We start from the raw sequence: 16,943 nt of genomic DNA, 5'->3' as shown, positions 1-16,943 counted from the left end.
CGTCATTGATGTAGGTCTGATCCCGTTAAATACGTCATTGATGTAGGTCTGATCCCGTTGACTACGTCATTGAAGTAGGCCTGATCCCGTGAAATACTTCATTGATGTAGGTCTGATCCCGTTAAATACGTCATTGAAGTAGGCCTGATCCCGTTGACTACGTCATTGAAGTACGCCTGATCCCATTAAATACGTCATTGATGTAGGCCTGATCCCGTTGACTACGTCATTGAAGTAGGCCTGATCCCGTTAAATACGTCATTGATGTAGGTCTGATCCCGTGAAATACGTCATTGATGTAGGCCTGATCCCGTTAAATACGTCATTGATGTAGGCCTGATCCCGTTGACTACGTCACTGAAGTACGCCTGATCCCATTAAATACGCCATTGATGTAGGCCTGATCCCGTTAACTACGTCATTGAAGTAGGCCTGATCCCGTTAAATACGTCATTGATGTAGGTCTGATCCCGTGAAATACGTCATTGATGTAGGCCTGATCCCGTTAAATACGTCATTGATGTAGGCCTGATCCCGTTGACTACGTCACTGAAGTACGCCTGATCCCATTAAATACGCCATTGATGTAGGCCTGATCCCGTTGACACGTCATTCATGTAGGTCTGATCACGTGGTACACGTCATTGATGTAGGCTTGATCATGCCGTATGTACCAGTGGTACATGTTTGATCATGTAGAATATATAACTAGTGTATGTTTGATCATGAAGAATATAAAAGTAGTGTATGTTTGATCCTGTAGAATATATATAACTAGTGTATGTTTGAACGTGTATAATATATCACATGTGTATGTTTGATCATGTAGAATATATAACTAGTGTATGTTTGATCGTGTAGAATATATAACTAGTGTATGTTTGATCATGTAGAATATATAACTAGTGTATGTTTGTTCATGTAGAATATATAACTAGTGTATGTTTGAACGTGTATGATATATCACAGGTGTATGTTTGATCATGTAGAATATATAACTAGTGTATGTTTGATCGTGTAGAATATATCACTTGTGTTTGTCTGATTAAGTAGGATATTTCATGTGTGGAGTGACGTGTCTTGTTTCCCTAATCGAGTGACGGAGGCGTAGACACGAGTGTAAATATCCCCTTTTCCCCCGTCACGAGATGAGCGAAACATGATACTTCACTCGGCACATGGGGTATCCTATTTATTATATACTTTGTGTGTAGTTGTCCACAGGAAAATGATATTATTTCTTTACAAATGTAAAACTTGAAAAGTAAATTCTCCCCACCTAACAATAGTTCCATTGAAGTGTTATGTTCACTGCAGATCGATGTTGGTTTGCAATGTTTATCATACTAGTGATACCTGATACTGTACTTTTGTTGTTATAACTAATTAACACAAGCCTTTGATCACAAAGACTGATTGTGCGAAAAGATTATTCAGCTTTTGTTGTATGAATAATAATAAGTTTTAATAGATATTAATATAACTAGTGTAATAAGTGTATATTGTCATAGAAAACAGGCTGTATAAGTGTCCAATTCTGGCAATATCCAATTTGGTTTCTATGGTTTCCAACACCGACAACACAACCACATGGGACATTTGCTTTGGTAAAGAACAACCTGGGACACTGCCTATAGTAAAGAACCACATGGGACACTGCCTATCGTAAAGAACCACATGGGTTCACTGTTTGCAGTAAAGAATCACATGGGACACTGCCTATAGTAAAGAACCACATGGGACACTGCCTATAGTAAAGAACCACCTGAGACACTGTCTATAGTAAAGAACCACATGGGACACTACCTATGGTAAGAACCACCTGGGACACTGCCTATAGTAAAGAACCACCTGAGACACTGCCTATAGTAAAGAACCACATGGGTCACTGCCTATAGTAAAGAACAACCTGGGTTACTGCCTATGGTAAGAACCACCTGGTACACTGTCTATAGTAAAGAACCACATGGGTCACTGCCTATGGTACAGAACCACCTGAGACACTGTCTATTGCAAAGAATCACCTGGGACACTGCCTATAGTAAAGAACCACATGGGACACTGCCTATAGTAAAGAACCACATGGGTCACTGCCTATGGTACAGAACCACCTGAGACACTGTCTATTGCAAAGAACCACCTGGGACACTGCCTATAGTAAAGAACCACATGGGTCACTGCCTATAGTAAAGAACCACATGGGTCACTGTTTGCAGTAAAGAACAACCTGGGACACTGCCTATAGTAAAGAACCACATGGGACACTGCCTATGGTAAAGAACCACCCGGGACACTGTCTATAGTAAAGAACCACCTGGGACACTGTCTATAGTAAAGAACGACATAGGGCACTGTCTATAGTAAAGAACCACATGGGGCACTGCTTTTAGTAAAGAACCATATGGGATACTGCCTATAGTGAAGAACCTCATAGGACACTTCCATCTTTGACATTTCCAAAAGGAAACCCTTCATATTTCTGCCCATAATGCATTTTCGATTTTGTGTTTGAGCCAATCTGATATTCCACCAGGCGTTATTAATGTTTGGCTGTCGTGATGTGTGACAAGACTGACACTGTTCCCCCTCTAGACCCGTCTGCCTCAACACACCGTCACTTAGCGACGACAGCAACGATGGTACACCAAGACGAGGGCAATGCATGGGGGTAACTCGCTAATTGACTCACAGTCCTGCCTACACAGGTACAAAGGAGGTTTACACCGACTGTTGTGGTCGTTAATCCCCATGGTGAGCAGGGCGACATCACGACTGTCAACGTGGCACTCACTGCCTACGACGGCATCCACACTGTTCCAAGACTCGTCAGGTTACAGACAATCATTTGACTGAATCATCAGGCCAGTATATCAGACAAGGATCCCGTTACCCCAGGGGCTCCGAAAGCTTGAACTACCGTTATTCCGTTTGTTTGCGATACACCTAATTGGTGCAGGTTACAGATTGACCACATACGGAGTTCGAATCCTAAAATTGATTCACTTTTCTCGACCAATCCTTGATGATGATGCATTACTGCTAGAAGGGATTTAAACTAATATTGCATGACTTGTAGTCTATAGATCAGCTGAAATTATTTCAAGAGAATGTTTTTGAAAACTATTGCCAATGGCATTGTAAATAAAAGCGACAAAACTCTTTCTAAATTCCTAATACATCTCCTCCAAAAGCAGTGATCTCGAAATGGTCGCTGTTCTATGTAGGTGTAGCGGACATTACATGTCCGAGTCCCGCGATGGGATTCGAACCACGGACCTTCTGATCAGAGGTCGGACGCCTTGTCCACATGACCAAAGAAGTTATCCCGTCAGCAAGCTGACAAGGTAAGGATGTCATCTGTGGGATGACTCCACGCTCTGCTACATAGGACTGTGAGCATATACGTACATCGCCATACTTTGTTTAAAGGCTGTTGTCAGTGATTCCGTAATTCAGATCGAAAACCCACTCAAAAACATTGGACTCAACCCATACCGATCCTGACTCAATATATTTTCTGACGACAAATGGTTCGCGTTATATTTAGACAAGGTAGAAATGAGATAAACCAACTGTGTTTTCCATGTAGAGCTAGGTTACCTGTATATTTAACTGAGCTATGGTTCCAAATTCAATTTAGCACAGTTAAATCGCATTGATAACGTTGTACATGTATCTCATAATTCCCTCACTGTTACTGAAAATTATGAAAAATGGATAACTTTTATGGATAACAACTTCGTTATTGATTCTCGCGGCTTTTCGGGGTTACTTCTCCTAATATATAGAGATAACAAGATAACATGGAAGCCAATACGATTAACGAGGTTGACAAGGTAGGGTTGTCAATGAAGCCATTGTGATTGAGCTGAGCGGGATAAAATACAGCTTACTGGAACGACAACGCGGTTGTAGAACAACAGGGTCGGCAGTGATGATTGCCTGTACAACACAGCTGAGTTTAAAGAGAATTCCTTTAGAAACCTATTTCAAAGAGAGTAGAAACATCTGATTTATATATATGTACATATTAGACATAACATGTTTAAAATAAATTGTTTTTAATAGCTCAAGATTATCAACATTACAAAAAACTAACAAACTCTATTTTGTGTAAAATAATAATGAAGTTCAAACCTGGAAAGAATATTTCAATAAATATCCTACACATTTCCCGAATGTGTGTTTTTAAATTGACCCGAATGATCTAAAAAGATGTTATTGTAATATTGTATTTTTATACATACATTTTTGTGTAAATAAAGTTCATTTCGGTTCAGTTCGGTTCGGTTCGGTTCGGTTCTGCTCAGTTCGGTTCGGCTCGGCTCGGCTCGGTTAATGACGCTTGTTTCTTTGAATTGTGGTTTCCTTTTAACAGTCTGTAAAACGTATGTTTTGAGTAAGACGTTCATTAATACAAAGTTATTTAGATTACATAGCCTGCAATCCATTGCAGATTGTACACAGACACACACAGGTTCAGTCTCGGTTGAAGTAGCTTTAATTTATACAAACTGTGCTCACAGATCTGCGTTACATTACTTCAACTCACAAGTATTCTTAGGAATGTATTTACATGTTTAAAAAAACAAGCATCAATTGCACAAGGCTGACTTTCGGCCATCAATCAATCTGTTATCCTTCCTTCCTGCTGAAGATAGTACTCCAGTAGATGCAGTGTGGAATTAACTAGATGCGCCACCGCTCGTTGCCGCTACTTCCCTCAAGAGGTGTGCTTATCTCCCTGCCTTCGGCCCTGCTTTAATACACCACGTCTCCCCACTGTGCGTAGTCATATCTCACCCTACCAGATCATCGACAAGAGGTGATCCTAATTTCCAGGGAATGGCACTATGCCTGCTGTAATTACACGGCACCGCAGCCCCTGCCCTGGGCTGAACGTAACAGGGAGCTGCACCCTCAAGTACAGCTTGTTAGTTGTGGTTCTGTGTATGGTTTGGGATTATATAATAAATGATGCTACACTGGGCTGTTATGTCCGTATATATGGTTAAAATTTATGTATTGCAGTTTGGGTTATTGGTTTTGTTGATCCGCTTCCGTGGCCTGGTGGTGGTTTGTCCGGATTGGGAAGATTGGTGGTTGTACCCCGGCCGCTTTTATACCAAAAAGATAACACTTGTTGTTACCCTGCCTGGTTTTCGGTTTTACTAGAAGTGGATAAAACAAGGCCTGGACGTCTTGGAGTCAGTATACTGTGTCTGAGTGGGCAACCATGTTAGACTGCGGCATGGTACTTTAGTTGGCTGGACCTATAAAAGAACCAGACTAGTACAGGCAGCCAAATGCACGCACGCACAACACACACACACACACGCACAACACACACACACACACACACACACACACACACACACACACACACACACACACACACACACACACACACACACACACACACACACACACACACACACACACACACCCCTTGTATTGAGAAACTGTTAGGGGCATTATTGTATACTGACACAATGTACGGTATTGTGTACTGACGTCATTTACGGCATTGTGTACCTTTACCAAGTAAGACATTGTGTACTGACGTCAAGTATGACGCTTTGTACTAGCCTCACGTATGACATTGTTTACTGGCGTCACGTATATCATTGTTTACTGGCGTCACATACGATATTTCGTACTGTCGTCACGTACGATATTTCGTACTGTCGTCATTAACGACATTGTGTACTGACGTCAATTACGACATTGTGTACTGGCGATATATATATCGTGGTTGAGCATACGGTACCTGCCTTTTAGACTTGAATAGATTTTATTGTTTTTCAAAAGTCTATTTATATTGTAAACCACGTGAGCCCATCCTATCAAGACCGACGTGTTTACTGCAAGACTTGAAGTGCTTCAGTTGTGTGAAGTACTCCCTCTTTCTGTGCGCCAACACTCATCGATAACGTAAACATTTTCACACGTGCTGGAACCCTACCAGCCTGCGCCATGTTGTTAGAACTGCAACTCCACTATTCCACATCACGAACGTACGCCCAACGGGCCGCCGTGTCGAAACAGATGGGGATGGATGTGCTAGGGATGATGAAGCGGAACTAATCACCCCACCCTGACATGGAACATGTTGGCACGATGCGCCGCTCTTGCTGATGATGCTTCTACGCCGTCCATCGTCTGTACTGGCGGGGAGAATTAGTGCGCATGTGCGAAATATTACCGTTTTAATAGGGACACACAGGTGGGAAACAATAATTTTGACAAACTGTCCCCGTGAACGTGCTGCAACGCTTAACGGAACTGTTGTACTCGGGTTTCCCAGGGTGTTTATGTTCCGATGGTTTAGGTCAATGAGGGGTTTAGTGCGGAGAGATGGGGGCGCAGAGAAACACAGGGCAACATCAACGCGGTTGCCGCGCAACCTCACCTTCGGCTTCAGTGAGCTGAGTTTATTTCCTCCCTACCGGCGACGTGGTCACATGTTGCCGTCGCGTACCAACGGGACTATCTTTTCAATAATAAAAGAAATCAATACATTTATCTTTGTTTATGTCTACCATGCTGAGTCTTTATTTTCTTGCGTGAGTGAGTGAGTGAGTTGGGCTTTCTGAACAGCATTGGGTAAAATCACGGCGTCTTAACTTAATGTGGGAGGTAAGTGAATGTCCACGATTAACGTACACAGTCAGGGGGCGAACCAATTCACGTGCACACACTGAGGCAAACGCGGTACACGTGCACACACTGAGGCGAACACGGTACAAGTGCACTCACTGAGGCGAACACGGTACAGGTGCTCACACTGAGGCGAACACGGTACACGTGCACACACTGAGGCGAACACAGTATAGGTACATACACTGAGGCGAACACGGTACACATGCTCACACTGAGGCGAACACAGTATAAGTGCACACACTGAGGCGAACACAGAATAGGTACATACACTAAGGCGAACACAGAATAGGTACATACACTAAGGCGAACACGGTATAGGTACATACACTAAGGCGAACACAGTGTAGGTACATACACTGAGGCGAACACGGTATAGGTACATACACTGAGGCGAACACAGTATAGGTACATACACTGAGGCGAACACAGTATAGGTACATACACTGAGGCGAACACAGTATAGGTACATACACTGAGGCGAACACAGTATAGGTACATACACTAAGGCGAACACAGTATAGGTAAATACACTGAGGCGAACACAGTATAGGTACATACACTAAGGCGAACACAGTATAGTTACATACACTGAGGCGAACACAGTATAGGTACATACACTGAGGCGAACACAGTATAGGTAAATACACTGAGGCGAACACAGTATAGGTACATACACTAAGGCGAACACAGTATAGTTACATACACTGAGGCGAACACAGTATAGGTACATACACTGTGACGAACCTGTATAGTTACATACACTGAGGCGAACACAGTATAGGTACATACACTGTGACGAACACAGTATAGGTTCACACACTGAGGCGAACACAGTATAGGTACATACACTGAGGCGAACAAGATACACGTGCACACATTGAACCGAACACGGCACACGTACACACACTGAGGCGAACACGGCACACGTACACACATTGAACCGGACACAGTACACGTACACACACTGAGGCGAACACGGTACACGTACACACACTGAGGCGAACACGGTACACGTACACACACTGAACCGAACACGGTACACGTACACACACTGAACCGAACACGGTACACGTACACACACTGAGGCGAACACGGTACACGAACACACACTGAACCGACCACAGTCCACGTACACACACTGAGCCGACCACGGTACACGTACACACTCTGAACCGAACACGGTACACGCACACACACTGAGGCGACCACGGTACACGTACACACACTGAGGCGATCACGGTACACGCACACACACTGAGGCGACCACGGTACACGTACACACACTGAGGCGAACACGGTACACGTACACACACTGAGGTGAACACGGTACACGTACACACACTGAGGCGAACACGGTACACGTACACACACTGAGGTGAACACGGTACACGTACACACACTGAGGCGAACACGGTACACGTACACACACTGAACCGAACACGGTACACGCACACACACTGAGGCGAACACGGTACACGTACACACACTGAGGCGAACACGGTACACGTACACACACTGAACCGAACACGGTACACGTACACACACTGAACCGAACACAGTACACGTACACACACTGAGGCGAACACGGTACACGAACACACACTGAACCGACCACAGTCCACGTACACACACTGAGCCGACCACGGTACACGTACACACTCTGAACCGAACACGGTACACGCACACACACTGAGGCGACCACGGTACACGTACACACACTGAGGCGAACACGGTACACGCACACACACTGAGGCGACCACGGTACACGTACACACACTGAGGCGAACACGGTACACGTACACACACTGAGGTGAACACGGTACACGTACACACACTGAGGCGAACACGGTACACGTACACACATTGAGGTGAACACGGTACACGTACACACACTGAGGCGAACACGGTACACGTACACACACTGAACCGAACACGGTACACGCACACACACTGAGGCGAACACGGTACACGTACACACACTGAACCGAACACGGTACACGTACACACACTGAACCGAACACGGTACACGTACACAAACTGAACCGAACACAGTACACGTACACACACTGAGCCGACCACGGTACACGTACACACTCTGAACCGAACACGGTACACGTACACACACTGAGGCGAACACGGTACACGTACACACACTGAGGTGAACACGGTACACGTACACACACTGAGGCGAACACGGTACACGTACACACACTGAGGTGAACACGGTACACGTACACACACTGAGGCGAACACGGTACACGTATACCCATTATGCAAACCAGAAGAAACATAGACGCATTTAACTTCACACACTGAATAATCCAAAGCACGCACACTCAGGTTAATATACAGGGACAGGGATAAACACACGCCCATTAAGCCTTCCGGGACAACATACATATATTCAACTGGATGTACCACACCTTGAACCCTCCAGAACACTTTACACTAACACACACTAACGGTGAACACGTAAAAGTTTGATAAAAACCTACACGCATTTACTGACGAGGAAAACCTAAACACAAGACAACGTATGCTGAAATCGCCTCCCGGAATATATACGGGGACGATGCTGCCAGGCTGAGGCAATCTTAAACTAACGCTTAGTCTCTGAAAATATGTAATTTTGATAGAAATAAGTACCTCTATGTAAATTGCAAAGGAGTCCCAGTGAGGTAGGAGATTCAGAACCAGAAAGCCAAGACTTGCTACATTTAGGGCTTTGGCAGTACAGAAAGGGTTGGATGGAAGGGAAAATAATATGATTCAGGAACTGTGAGACTTTGGCCAGCTGACTGGAATTATGGGACGAAGGGGAATATTTTGTGCATGACCCTATCAAAAACACAAGCTATTTGTTGAAAGACGTACTGCAAAGCTGCATAGACACAGCGAGAAAAACAAAGCTTCAGTTAATGAGTATCGTTAACTTGCTGTCCAAGAGTTGATGGAAACGGAAGGAAGCCAATCTGGTATTATAGTTATAGACGCATGTATGATGATACCAGACTATCGACGGCTGCATCTGTAGTCACGTGGTGACTCCTCCTGTCATCTACACCCCCCCCCCCCCCACCCCACCCCACCCCCCCCCCCCACCCCCCCACTTCCAACTGGAATCCTATCACCAGACAAATTAGTTATTAATTAGTTATTATCTCTAACTAGTTCTTCTATATCTCACCCGTAGGGATGGCATTCAAGGCAGTGTCTGAAGGAGAAGACGCTCTGACGTCGTTGCAGTCATGATGTTGATACTGTCATCAACCATATTGTCTCATAACCTAACGCTAATGTTTGGGGAGCAACCCTGCAGTGTAATGAAGAGAGATCAAGGATCAATATTTAGGGTTCCAATCCGCGGATCCTGGTACGGATGCATCTCCGCACAGCTTTTGGCGGCGCTGGTCATGTCATCGTGGTGCTGCAGATGGTGTTGAAGGTTATGCTAAAGCGGCCTGACAATATACACATCTGTATGCACGTCTTGTATGGCCTGATCCCCGCTGCAGGAAATGATAAACGATGCATGTAGCTTTATGTTGCCTCTGTTTGTTTGGCCATTACAGTCCGTGAAGCCTGAGATGGCAGACAACGAAGCGTGATGGAGGAGACGGCGGTAATTGATTGGTCATCAACAGGTGCGCGTTATCTGCCCAAGGGAGTTAAGACGAGCGCTGGCTAACGTGGCCTGATAGCGCTCACACACACGTCTGTGGCACTCGAAACCTCCATTTGTCTTTATAAAAACATGGCGCAGCGTCCAACTACAAACACTTCAAATTCAATTATCCACCGTACGATCTCAGTTTTCGAGGAACCAAAGGCGATGTAACCCCTACTTTGGTTTTTTCATCATGTTAGAGTGTTTTGTCAGTAGAATAGTAAAGCAGACATTTTCCTATTTCCATTCACGGCCAGATGCACCCGCTATAACACGCTATCCTGAGCATGTGCGTCCACATGGGGACAAAGGTCCAAATACCAACAGGGACATATGGCTCCCCGAAGAGGTCACCCTGGTTAGGCCTATCTACAGGGGACACGTGACTCCCTGAACAGGTCTCTCTATCTACAGGGGACATGTGACTCCCTGAACAGGTCACTCTATCTACAGGAGACATGTGACTCCCTGAACAGGTCTCTCTATCTACAGGGGACACTGACTACCTGAACAGGTCACTCTATTTACAGGGGACACGTGACTACCTGAACAGGTCTCTGTATCTACAGGGGACACGTGACTACCTGAACAGGTCACTCTATCTACAGGGGACACGTGGCTCCCTGAACAGGTCTCTCTATCTACAGGGGACACGTGACTCCCTGAACAGGTCTCTCTATCTACAGGGGACACGTGACTACCTGAACAGGTCTCTGTATCTACAGGGGACACGTGACTACCTGAACAGGTCACTCTATCTACAGGGGACACGTGGCTCCCTGAACAGGTCTCTCTATCTACAGGGGACACGTGACTCCCTGAACAGGTCTATCTATCTACAGGGGACACGTGACTCCCTGAACAGGTCACTTTATCTACAGGGGACACGTGACTCCCTGAACAGGTCTCTCTATCTACAGGGGACACGTGACTCCCTGAACAGGTCTCTCTATCTATAGGGGACACGTGGCTCCCTGAACAGGTCACTTTATCTACAGGAGGACACGTTACTCCCTGAACAGGTCTCTCTATCTACAGGAGACACGTGACTCCCTGAACTGGTGATGCAGGAGACACGTGACTCCCTGAACAGGTCTCTGTATCTACGGGGACACGTTACTCCCTGAACAGGTCACCCTATCAACAGGGGACACGTGACTCCCTGAACAGGTCTCTCTATCTACAGGGGACACGTGGCTCTCTGAACAGGTCACTTTATCTACAGGGGACACGTTACTCCCTGAACAGGTCTCTCTATCTACAGGAGACACGTGACTCCCTGAACAGGTGGTGCAGGAGACACGTGACTCCCTGAACAGGTCTCTCTATCTACGGGGACACGTGACTCCCTGAACAGGTCACCCTATCTACAGGGGACACTGACTACCTGAACAGGTCACTCTATTTACAGGGGACACGTGACTACCTGAACAGGTCTCTCTATCTACAGGGGACATGTGACTACCTGAACAGGTCACTCTATCTACAGGGGACACGTGGCTCCCTGAACAGGTCTCTCTATCTACAGGGGACACGTGACTCCCTGAACAGGTCACTTTATCTACAGGAGACACGTGACTCCCTGAACAGGTCTCTCTATCTACAGGGGACACGTGACTCCCTGAACAGGTCTCTCTATCTACAGGGGACACGTGGCTCCCTGAACAGGTCACTTTATCTACAGGAGACACGTGACTCCCTGAACAGGTGGTGCAGGAGACACGTGACTCCCTGAACAGGTCACTCTATCTACAGGAGACACGTGACTCCCTGAACAGGTCTCTCTATCTACAGGGGACACGTGACTCCCTGAACAGGTCACTCTATCTACGGGGACACGTGACTCTCTGAACAGGTCACTCTATCTACAGGGGACACGTGACTCCCTGAACAGGTCACTCTATCTACAGGGGACACTTGACTCTCTGAACAGGTCACTCTATCTAAAGGGGACACGTGACTCCCTGAACAGGTCACCCTATCTACAGAGGACACGTGACTCCCTGAACAGGTCACTCTATCTAAAGGGGACACATGACTCTCTGAACAGGTCACTCTATCAACAGGGGACACGTTACTTCCTGAACAGGTCACTCTATCAACAGGGGACACGTGACTTCATTAATTGGCCAATTTATCTACAGGGGACACGTGACTACCTGAACAGGTCTCTCTATCTACAGGGCACACGTGGCTCCCAGAACAGGTTGCTCTCTTTCTACAGGGAATACACTACGAAACTAGTAGGTTCGCCAGTTATTTTGTATTATGAATGAATCAAACATTGTCAAACAGAAATGAGCAAAATGATTAAGGAATGCTTTGTTTGACCAAACGAATAAGCTGACATTGTATTTTGAAGGAATCAATTTCATTTCTGTAAATCATCTTGTGTCAACAAAGACTCGCTTCACTCTTGAGTGGCTTCCGGCAAACCGCCACAACTGGCCAGATTCCCCTCGCATCATCATCAATCTCAGCTCGATGAGGCTCGTACGACGTCAGTCCCTCTCCGACAGTGCTAGCTTCTAAAAGCATGTCATTAGGCTCGTTAGCGCGTCTGCCCCCACCTCTCCTTGCCTCTCTGTCCCTGGAGATATATATGGGCTGAACGCTGCGTCTCCCATAACCACTGGCATCAACTCTGGTTCATAGCGAACAACATCGTCGACATTGGCGACCTGTAATAGATAACTTTTCAGGGAGATCAATGCCACGGTTCAATTAATACAAATCTCATGGGATTACGGGGTTACTAGAATATCGTATTGAGAATGAGCCTACGGAATGCCGTTGATTTTAAACATCTGGTTGCAGAAGCGCATGCGCGGTAAAACGGAGTTAGTCCAGGGACTGAATACTTCCACAGTAGAAGGAGAATCATCGGGCCGGGTTAAATGATGACTTTCCTCTCTCCATAACAAACTGACTGAATGGATGTTGATAAATGCCGCATTTATTCATATTCCGTTTATGTCACTCCGACCTGTAAAAAAACGAGTCTGGACTAGGCAAACCAGTGGCTGAGCCTGACCACCCGTTTCTGGTTGTTTTTTGGGGTAGTTTTTGTTGTTGTTTTGTATTTTAATTTCGTGTGTGTGTGTGGGGGGGGGGGGTACTTAAAGAAGACACATCTCATAATGAGAGGGAGAGAGAGAGAGAGAGAGAGAGAGAGAGAGAGAGAGAGAGAGAGAGAGAGAGAGGAGTAGTACATCTCCGCCCTTCACTGAACGTAATGTTAAACAGGGGAAAACTCATTCTGCATTACCTATTGATAGGAGTTCTGATTACCAGGTTGATCAGGCAGAAATGTTTCTAAGAAAAGGAATGGTTCTACTTTTGTTGCGTTTGCTAGGAGAAAGAAACTTTGTTCCTATCTGGTGTACTTCTAAGGAGGTCAATCGTGAGTTTGACAGTTTGAGGCAGTTGGTTTGCAAGCGGATTTTTAGCAGTGTGTGTCAACAGACATTCGGACATATCTTGACGAACAGAAAGTGGATCAGTTACACCAGACTGCTTCTCATAATGTTAGTTCTAGGCAGTCAGGGCTTTCAGGCAGGAATTCACAGGTTACAAATGACAAATGGATAGTTCAGCCCCTCCTTGATCTAATTGTAACATTTCTCAGATTCTGAGTTTGTTCCCACTTGCAGATAGTGCCATGAGCCAGGACATATCATTTCTGTGTGTAAAAAGTTTATCCTTTCCCTAATGCTTTTGTGAATGTCGAGTCACAGCCTTGTTGTGGTTCGGGTAATGAAGAGTTAGCCTTTGTAGACCAGGGTGCCGTTGTACAAAGCGACCCTAGCGCTAAGGTGATCGTAACTCCTATACCTTAACATAGACTTGCGACAGACATAGCCCTTAGGTTGTTTTGTACAACGGCACCCAGTCATCAAGGTCTGGGGTTGTGACAGAGGAGTACTTATCATTTGTTAGTAAGGGTTTCGTGTCACCTAAAAGTGACGCTTCCAATGTTAAGCCCATTACCGTTGTGATACTTGTGCTCGGCAAACTGCTTTTGGGTGGTACTTTGCCACATCCTAGGAGTCATCAGTAAACTCCGAGGTTTTGTTGGAGGGTTTATGTGGTTTTACCAGTGCACCTCTCTATTTTATGAATTTGACAGATTTGGTGCCAGGGTTAGTAAGGTGGAGGTTGCAGAAACACCTCCTGTTAAAGGTGTAGACTTGTCTTTGAGAATCGTTTGGGGGAAATATTTTGGCTGAGCCTGTTGTTAGTCATGAGCTTAGCACGTTGGAAAGGACTCAAAATCTGGAAAAAGAAACTCCATGTATTGTTCCTTCATGTGTAGTTACTCGTGCTGTGGCTAAACAGCTTTCTTCTGAGAATGATTCCAATTATGATTTGACTGGCACCTGTATCGATCATTCTCTCGACCTGTCTTAATTGTCAAGGAAGTGTACTCCAAATTCTGACAATTGGGCTGTTGAGGAACCAGTTCTGAGCAGGGGGCAGTTGGTTAGGTTACAGGGGAAAGATCTCAAAAGTCTTACCAATAGGGCACTCCCTTTAGAAGACGCTGACATGGTTCCAGTTTGTTATTATTTTACGGAAAGCGTTTTAATTAGGAAATGGAGGCCGCCAGAAGGCTTTTCATCAAATTGTTCTTCCATATTCATTTCGAAAATGTTGTGTTGACTTTGACACCTACAACTCCTTTGGCAGGTACTTTTGGGTGTGAATAAAACTTGTGACAAACTTCTATCCCATTTCTTTGGGGCTATTTTACGGCATGGTGGGGCAGAATTTTGCAAAACGTGTCAAATGGTTGGCAAACCTAATCAGAAAATCCCAGCCACACCTTTGAAACCCATTCCAGCCTTTGAAGAAACTTTCAACAGGGTCATCATTGATTGTGTTGGTCCTTTGCCTAAAATTGGGTCAGGAAATCAGTATATGCTTACTATCATGTGTGCTTCCACAAGGTTTCCAGAGGCTATTTCTTTGTGGTAAATTATGGCTCATGTTATTATCGAGACTTTGGTAAAGGTCTTCACTATGGTTGCTTTTCCAACGACTTTTCAGGCACATCAGGCCTGTAATTTCATGTCAGGTGTTTTCCAACAATCTAATGCTTATCATCCTGAATCTCAGGGAGCTTAAGAGGGTTGTCATCAGACTCTTAAGAATAAAAACGATTCTTTTGAGACTGAAAAGGATTTGGATGAAGACATTCATTTGTTCTTTGCTGTGAGGGAGTTCAGGGGTCTTTAGGCTTTAGTCGTTTGAGCTTGTCTTTGGCCATACTGTCCGTGGACCTTTAAAGCACTTGACTGAGCATTGGTTTGATGATAGGTCTGAAATGAGTCTGTGGGAGTATGTTTCATCAGTTCGTGCTAGGCTTTCTAAAGCTTGTGAAGTTGCTGGGGATGACGTGAAAGAATCCCAGGAAATAATGAAAGTACATTCTCAACAGAGACATTTCAGTCCTGGCGATAACGTTTTCGTGTTTTTGCCAATCCCTCGTCAACCATTACGTTCTAGGTACCATGGTCTTTATGTCATTTATAGGAAAGTCAGTTATACTGGCTATGTTGTACAAACACCAGGCCGTCGTAAAACAGCTTTGTGATGTCAATATGATTAGAAAGTATCGTGAAAGAAATGTCAATGTACCTACTCAGTGTGTTGCCAATGTTTCTCCTGTGGTTGTTGTATCAGATTTTGATACTGATGAGAATTGTGACTTTGTGAAGTTTGATGGCATTGCTGAGCATGCTAGCTCTAAGCTAAACAATTCTGAAGTTGTCTCTAACTTAGATGTTAAGTTCGGTTATTTGTCATCTAAGCAAAAGGCTCAAGTGTCAAAGTTAATTCAAGAGTTTGCTCAGTTGTTTTGTGACCCGTGAAGATTGCGGGGTAAAATCGGTATCCAGCAACCCATACTTGCCGTAAAAGGTGACTATGCTTGTCGTAAAAGAGGACTAACGGGATCTGGTGGTCAGACTCGCTGACTTGGTTGATGCATGTCATCGGTCTCAGTTTAGTGGATCGTTGCTCATGTTGTCAATCACTGGATTGTCTGGTCAAGACTCAATTATTTACAGACCGCCGTCATATAGCTGGAATATTGCTGGGTGCAGCGTTAAACAACAAACCAAACAACCAAATCACTTGTTTTGTTTACAGATGTACCTGGCCATACAGATTTAGCGTGTCTTGATGTAGGTGCAGGTGACACTCTGCCTGTGTAATAACATCCATACCGGATGTATCCAATCATGCTTGAAGCTTTGCCACTCCCTTATCCCTTAGATCTCCCTTATGCCTGAGATCTCCCTTATGCCTGATCTCCCTTATCACCATTATTTTTATATTATGCGTTATCATTTTGGGCAAAATGATCAGAAAAGATAAAAAAATAGGAGATAAAAATGTTTGTAATATTGAATTTATTCGCTGATGATACCAAGTTAACACGAGATGGTAGAGAAAAAAGTCTCTATGCTGTGTTTATTGTTCTGCAGTTTTTCACGCGTGTTTTTTTATTAATAATGATATAGAGAAGGCCAAGATGCAAACAATGTAAAGAGTGATAATCACAAACATAATTTACACTGTCAGGATTACATTTCGATATCAACTTATG

This window comes from Haliotis cracherodii, unplaced genomic scaffold (assembly GCF_022045235.1).
Source record: "Haliotis cracherodii isolate W230 unplaced genomic scaffold, xgHalCrac1.p SCAF_5, whole genome shotgun sequence".
NCBI lineage: Eukaryota > Metazoa > Mollusca > Gastropoda > Lepetellida > Haliotidae > Haliotis > Haliotis cracherodii.
This window is presented reverse-complemented; position numbering follows the sequence as displayed.